General features: G+C 43.4%; 1 non-coding gene across 1 annotated transcript; it reads right to left on the bottom strand.

Annotated features, from left to right (window-relative positions):
- Window positions 1-6,694: 6,694 nt before the first annotated feature.
- Window positions 6,695-6,766, bottom strand: TRNAE-UUC (transfer RNA glutamic acid (anticodon UUC)). The gene has a single exon. It is a non-coding gene; the product is annotated as a tRNA-Glu (tRNA).
- Window positions 6,767-8,189: the final 1,423 nt, after the last annotated feature.

The raw sequence follows: 8,189 nt of genomic DNA, 5'->3' as shown, positions 1-8,189 counted from the left end.
TGTGTGTATGTAAGCCCCTTGCAGTGAGTCTATAAACACAATGGTAAGGAACATTGCTAGTTAGAATTCATGTTCTGAACACTTGCTTAGAGAGTTCCCTATTTGGTAAACAGTTAAATTCACCATAATGAAGTAGCTCGTAATGTGCTCGGATTAATTTGCAATGTGTGTATGTTAACTCCTCCCCCCCAAAATATAAGCACAATGGTAAGGAACATCATTAAAAAGCATATTCTAAACACCTCGAGTTGTTTGGTGAACAGTTTATTTCACTGTAATAAAGCAGCTCACCCATCTGTGAAGTGACATGCTCAGTTTTAGCTTTTCGGCATGTACTTGTGGACCCCTCCCAACAGTTATAAACATTTTTGTAAAGAATATTGTTTAAAATGAATGTTTTAAACACATGCTTACAAAGATCCCTGATTGGATAACAGTTCAAATCATTGTAATAAAGCAGCTCACAATGCATCCATCATTTAAGTAACATGCTCGGACTTAGTTTTTCAATGTGTATGTAAAAACTCCTCCCATCTAAAAGTAACATACTTAAATTTGGCTGTTCAACATATACATGTAAATTCTCCCAATAAGGCTAAAAAAAAAAATGGTGAAAATATCATCAAAAAGCATGTTCTAAAGACTTTTTTACAGAGTTCCCTGTTTGGTAAACAGTTCAATTCACTGTAATAAGGCAGTTCACAACATGATGCTGAAGTTACATGCTCAGATTTAGTTTATCATTGTGTATATAAACACAATGGTAAGGAACGTTGATGAAAAGCATATTCTAAAAACCTGTTTGCAGAAGTGTTTGGTGAACTGCTCATTTCCCTCAAATAAAGCATCTCACAACGTATCTGTGAGGAAACAGGCTCAGATTTAGCTTTTCAATGTGTATATGTAAACCACGTGCTATAAGTCTATAAACACAATTGGCATAGTCGTGTAGCTTTACACATCTTTTTCTTTTGTTTCCTCCCAGTGTGAACCCACTCTAATTTTGGAGCTTCTATTGTATTTCACTGACCTTACTGTCAATTAACTTTACTGTCAGTTAGTACACCGGAACCACACTTTTAATTATTGAGTCTGACACTTGCTTGAATCCTGGTAGGGCAGATTTGCGGTAGGAGTGGGGTGGGTGTAAGTTTTCAACCACGCTGAGCTTGAGTTGCCAGTAAAAAGCTTAATAAAAACAAAAATGGATGGACCCCCTCCTCCCGGGGTTAAAAAGGATCTCTCTCGGGCCGGCCCGTGGCTCACTCGAGAGAGTGTGGTGCTGACAACACCAAGGCCGTGGGTTCGGATCCCATATAGGGATGGCCGGTTAGCTCATTGGGTGAGCGTGGTGCTGACAACACCAAATCAAGGGTTAAGATCCCCTTACCGGTCATCTTTTTTTAAAAAAAAAAAAAAAAAAAAAAAAGGATCTCTCTCCCTTCTCCATACAAAGGGTGAGTTTTATAACAAAATCCTATCAACAAAGTGCCGACTAGTGAAATTTTTTTTTTTTTTTTTTTTTTTTTTCTTTAAATCTTCCTTTAAATCCTTGCCGATTTTTTTTTTTTAATTTTATTTTGTCGATATACATTGTAGCTGATTATTGCTTCCCATCACCAAAACCTCGACTAGTGAAATTTTGAAGCCAAAGTAAGGAACAAGTAGCACATTCAGTTTCTGCTTTGACCATGAATTCTGGGAGGAAGAGATTAATGTGGAACGCCGGCCCCAGCTGCGTCCTTTATGTTGATTTAAACTTACTCCTAACCGGCAGCTGCTCACTCCCTTGAGCCAGCCTACACTTTGTACTAAATTCTAAGTGTATTTCTTACTTTTGTGTTAACTTAGTTCAGACCTGCCGCAGTCTCTGGAGCTAAGCCATGCTTCTCTGTGTAGTCTGTGTTCCTTAATTTGCTACATTAAACCTGTTCTCATTTTCTACTGTGACTCTTCTCTTGCATTCTTTCCTGTGGCAGAGTCAAGAACCTGCTAGAGGATGGGGTGGGTTGAAGCCAGCTATTGGGCCTCCTCTGTTTGTTTTGTTTTGTTTGGTCCAGTGGTCAGGTTTCCTGTTTTTTCACCTGAACAGTCCAGGATTGACTCCCCTCTCCCAGAAAGAACGGACTTCAAACTTTTAAATGACCCTCTCCATGCCAACACACACACAATTCCTATCAAAAGAAGAACCAACCCTATAAACACAAGTCAGCAAGTATCTTCCTGAATGCGGTGTTATAACACCAAGGTCAAGGGTTCAGATCCTGTATCGGCCAGATACAAAAAAAAGAAAAAAAAGTGCTTTCCACAGTTTTCCACCCTTTCACTGTTCTCTCAATTAATCCATGGAGATTATATGCAGGGCTGAGGTCCTGTTTCCAGAAGGGTACTGCCACACTTGTTCAGTTTATTCATTCATACCTTTTTTATTTTTGAGAAATTGTTTTTATAATTATTAATTTTAAGCATACCAATTTAAATAGAATACAATGGTTTCCTTTTAGGCTTATAAAGAGCTTGGAAGTCATCACTTCTGTCCTCACAGCAGGAAGAAAGCCGAACAAACTAAAAATCAACTACTTTTCTTAGATCTGTCAGAAAATCGAGGTCATAGGGCAAGCTGCCGCCCTGAAAACTGGAAAGAAAGGCGAATATAGAGATAGTTTACCAGGCACAGAAGCTGCTGCTGAAGGCAGCAACTGGTAGGGAAACTTAAAGGATAACTGACTAATTGTTGGAGACTGAGTGTGTGCTAACATAAGAGATAAAAACTGCTGGTACTCAGTCTTAAGGGAACCACACACACTCATGGGTTTTATCTTGAGGAACCCTACCAGGTTCTCAGGGTGAAGATCAGAGAAAAGTCCCCTGGAGCTTCTGGCGAAAGGAAGGGAAAATGGCCATTTTAAAAGGCATCCGGAGTGTCATGTTTGCCTTAACAAAGGCTCATCTTCAGAGAAACTGCTTTATTAGAGCCCAACCTGTAGGAAGGAAAATACCCACCTCCAGCCCACTCTAGCCTTCCTATCTCACATAAGTGGAGAAAAAGAGCAGAGAAGCACCTGTGAAGGTCATGTCCCAAGAGCCACAGGTTCACTAAAAGACTGAGACCTAATCATGGATCTGTAGAACATTTTCCTCTGCCCCATGTCTTACCACCACATTACCAGGGCTCCTGTACAATAACAGCAGACTATAGCTGAAAAAACTGTAAGACTCAGAATTTATGTAAGAAGGAATCTATAGGGAAATTCAGAGGCAACAGGGAGACAAAAACAAGTACACCAGAGGAAAAGTTTGCCTCTGATACCAACAGCTACAGCAACCAATAAACACAGCCTTGCTGCTAGATAGATAAATACAAAACCTTACACTAAAAACCTATTTACCTCAGTTCCTTTCACCTGATGTATCATTCCTGGCTTTCAAAAAAATTTCAAGATGGAGGATAAAACATGTTTGCAGCACAGAATCTCCATCAGCCGGTTTCCTGCCTGTGGAATTTTGTAAGCCCCACAACATTCTTTATTTTATTACATCTGTTTCATGGAGTACAGGCAGAATGCTGTAGATTTGACGTCTCCCCCCTCCCACCCCCATTGAGGCTTAATCCCCACTGTAACTGTTGAGGGTGGGAAATCCTATTATGGTAATTGAAAGGTGGGGCCTTGAAGAAGTGATTAGATTGTAGGGCCAGGCCGTAGTGAATGGATTAATGATGGTGGCCAGAGGTGTGGTTCTCAGGGCTTTAAAAGCAAAGCACATGAAGAGTTTTTCTCTTTCTGCTTCACCATTTTCTGCCATGTGAGAACCCTGGGTCACTGTCACCATCACCAAGACCCTCACCAGATGTGTTCCCTGAACTTTGGACTTTCCAGCCTCAGAAATTGCAAGAAATAAATTTTGTTTTCTTAAAAATTACGCAGTTCCCAGCACTTTGTTATAAACAACAGGAATGGCCTAATACACTTACCTTGTTGGTGCTGGAATAACATTCTCAAAACCTTTGCCATCTCCTGTGCAATTCATGGGGTTCCAGCCAGCAGACAAGAGGGTCCTCCATGGCTCTTTCCTGTCTAACCCTATCTCTATTCCTGGCTTCTGCTGAGATGGTGGACTTGATCCATAAGTCACATGCCCAATCTCTAACAAAAGGTGTCCAGCTACATCCTTGCACTTTCCAGAGCATGCTTTCTTACAGTAAATTTCCTAATTTTTGCATCCTTCATAATCTGGATGGCCTGAGAACCTCCTAAATCTTCAAGTGCTAGCTCCTTTTTGCTTGACTGTTCCTTACTCAATGTATTCCTTTCCTCTCATGTTTTACTATAAGTGACAAGGAAAAACCAGGCCATCCCTTCCACATTTTGCTTAGAAATCTCCTCAACTAGGGCAGGCTGGTTAGCTCAGTTGGTTAGAGCACAGTGCTGATTACACCAGGTTCCAGGCTTCTTTGATCCCTGTATCAGCCAGGTACAAAAAAAAAAAAGAAGAAAAAAAAGACCCCAAAAACAAACAAACAAAAAAGCTCCTTGACTAAATATTCAGGTTAATCACTTATAACTTTTACTTTCCATCCAACAGCAGAACAAAATTTAGTCAAGTTCTCTACAACTTTATAACAAGGATTGCTTTTTCTCCAATATTCAATAACATGTTCCTCATTTCCTTCTTTTTTAAAAAAAATTTATTTTCTTTCTTTTTTTTATTGAATCATAATTGATTATACATATTATTGGGGTTCATCATTGATGTATGTTGATCAAAACAATATTATTAGCATATATATTATTACAAATCATACTTATTCTGTATTGTCCCTTATCCAATCTCTTCCCATCCTTCCCTCCCCCTGCCACCTCTGATAACCCTACATTTCTTCTCTCCTTCTGAAAGAGTAACAGTCTGTTCATTTGTTGCCTAGGTGATCTCTTTGGTGCTGAGAGAGGTTTGTTCATGTCCCCCAGTATTACCATAGAGTAGATGCTTCTTCTGTCTCTCTGGAATGGGCTTTGTGGAGAGAGACATCCTTTTCTTTTCTTTGGTTTTAGCTGGTGACTCTCCTTGTGTCAAAGCACTCCAGTGGCTGGAGGGCCATCGGCATGGTGGTTGTGGAGTCTAGCTGCTTTTGTGGCAGCCATGGCTATTGTGGTTGTGGTGGGCCACCTACAAGGAAGTGGTGTTTTGGCATGCTCCTTGCCTGGTTGCAGGAGGAGGGGTTGGTCCCTGGCACCAAAAGTATAGTATATGCACCTCACCAGCAAAGTGAGGGTTAGCTCAAGGAGAAGTGGGTAACAACCCTGCCTTCTGCCAGGATTCAACCTTTATGGCTTTGCTACCTAATACATATTCATACTACCTAGAGAACATTCGACTAAGAGGGTGGTTGCCAGTTTTGCAACATAGTCTTGCACATTTTCAGTTGGTCTCCTTTCAGGGCACATTTATTGGTCAAATCCTACCACACGCACCAAACATATTCAAGAATATTCTAGGGCCATCTTGTGGCTCATTTGGGAGAGTGTAGTGCTGATAACACCAAGGCCAATGGATTCGGATCCCATATAGGGATGGCCGGTTAGCTGACTTGGGAGAGCGTGGTGCTGACATCACCAAGTCAAGGGATAAGATCTCCTTACCAGTCATCTTTTTTTTTGTTAAACAAAGAATATTCTGAGCTCTTTGTTGCCTCCAGTGGAAGGTCATTCAGAGGATAAACTCCCTTCCACTGAGCATGTTCAGTCACTGGATTTGCATAAGTCCACCCCTTGGGGTCTCAGTATCCGTAGGTTGGTACCGAAAATAAGTGCAATAAACAACAGTAACCCTCCTCTCCGGGAGGGCCTAGAGCAGGGGCCTGAGACCTTGGGGAGTGTCTTGAAGCCCAGAAGTATATCCTGAAACCCCAACTGAAGGAAACTGAGCACTTGCTAGCTCAAAAGCAGCAGCAAGACTAGAGAAAGTTAAATTGTTAGAATCTCTTTCTCCCAGCCCTTTCTGGTGCCTTTGTGGACTTTGTACTAAGCTCCTCGCAGACTGAGCTTCAGAGATTGGAGGCCAGCAGCAGAGGTGGCCGCTGTCCAGGCCCTTCCGTCTGTCTCGTCCACCCTCCCCAGTTCCCTTCTGCCCTCCGTGTGTGGGAAGTACCGGTGGGAGTCCCCGCCCTCCACAGGGGGAGTGTGACAATAAATGTTGAAGATGTTATGTATTATTTTTTAATATTTCAATATTACTCACATCTATAAGGTATATAGTATCAAATACGAGGGGGTTTCCAAGAAGATCATGGGTGAATTAGTATCTTTTAGGTCAATTTTCCAATTCATTTTTTTCTTCTTCGTGGCTGGCACTTAGGGTTTCAGGTATCCGAACCCGTGACCTCGGGGCTACAGGCTGCACTCTAACCAGCCGAGCTAACCGCTCTGCATCAGCTTCCCAAATTTCATGAAGTTCCCTCGTAATTACCAATGGACAAATCAACCAGCTAATGCTGTGATGAAAGTTGTCGCTTCCATTAGAACACAGAACGATAGGACCCAGAGCTCTCTGGGATTCAATTTCTCTAGGTTCAAATTAAGAGGAAATACCCGATTTGGCTTGAGGAGTTCTAGTGGTGAGAAGCCAAAATTTAAGCGAGTATTTGTTCCAAAATTTGAGCGAGTATTTGTTCAAAGTTCAAAATAACGAGGCCTTTTTCCCATACCGGGAGTCGAACCCGGGCCGCCTGGGTGAAAACCAGGAATCCTAACCGCTAGACCATATGGGAACTGGCGGCCAGACGCTCTTCGTCGCTGTACACGTCACTTGCTGCAGCTAGGCCGCCCGCCCTCCACCACGACTGCGCGCAGCAGCGCTAGGCTTGCCTTTGCGGCGATTCGTCCTGACTGCGGCTGCGCGAGCCCGGGCGGACCGCACCCTTTTCCTGACTAGGCCCTAGAAGGACCAGCCCCCTCTTCTGGCAGGAGAAGCCGCCTCCAGTGGGTGGACTCTTCGGGAGACTTCCCGGAGGGCTGGAGTCAGGGCGGAAGTCAAGACGGCGTGTTAAAGACTTGGCTGAGCGCTTGCGCTCTTCACCAACCCCATTTCCAGAGGGGCGCGGTCTCTCCAAAAGAGTTCATCAGTACCCGAAACCCAACTTCACACAGTAAATGAGAGCAGGCTTGCGTCTGTCTGACCCAGGACATCGACTGACAGCTAACATCAACACAAAGGAAGGGGTGGCCAAAGACTCCGTTGGTTACAGCGTGGTGCTAACAAACCCAAGAAGGAGGGTTCCATCCCTGTTCGATCCCAGCCAGCCGCCAAGCAGTAAATCAACATAAAGGACGCAGCTGGGGCCGGCGTTCCACATTAATCTCTTCCTCCCAGAATTCATGGTCAAAGCAGAAACTGAACGTGTTACCTATTACTTACTTCAAAATTTCACTCGTCAGCACTTTGTTGATACAATTTTGTTATAAAACTCAACCTTTGTATGGAGAAGGGAGAGATATCCTTTTTAACCCCGGGAGGAGGGGGTCCATCCATTTTTGTTTTTATTAAGCTTTTTACTGGCAACTCAAGCTCAGCGTGGTTGAAAACTTACACCCACCCCACTCCTACCGCAAATCTGCCCTACCAGGATTCAAGCAAGTGTCAGACTCAATAATTAAAAGTGTGGTTCCGGTGTACTAACTGACAGTAAAGTTAATTGACAGTAAGGTCAGTGAAATACAATAGAAGCTCCAAAATTAGAGTGGGTTCACACTGGGAGGAAACAAAAAAGGTGTGTAAAGCTACACGACTACGCCAATTGTGAAGCTAGGCAACTACACCAGTTGACGGGTTGAGGCTAATTGTATGGCTAGGCATTTCATAAATAAGCCAAAATGTTTCATTATTTTAGTAATAAACCCATTGTACAGACCCGGTCACAGACCCCTCACACGCAGGTCCATGCTAGGTAATTGGGAAAGATCCCAGGAGCCATTGGCAGATGACACAAACTCAGTCCTCAGCAGAAGTGGCAGTGGCAGTGGCCTCTCCAGGCATCCTAGGGGCACTGGCAGCAACAGCTTGCAGCAACAGTCTCCAGCAGCAGTAGCAGCCTCCCTGTGGCCCCCAGGAGCATCCCAGGGGCGGGTGCCCCGTGGATCAGAACCACTCATCCTTTTACTTAAGTCCATAACCCAGGACACTTGGGTGCACAT

Source organism: Cynocephalus volans, chromosome 1, assembly GCF_027409185.1.
Source record: "Cynocephalus volans isolate mCynVol1 chromosome 1, mCynVol1.pri, whole genome shotgun sequence".
Taxonomy (NCBI): domain Eukaryota; kingdom Metazoa; phylum Chordata; class Mammalia; order Dermoptera; family Cynocephalidae; genus Cynocephalus; species Cynocephalus volans.
Note: the sequence above shows the minus strand (reverse complement) of the source record. Positions and strands in the feature narration are given on the sequence as shown.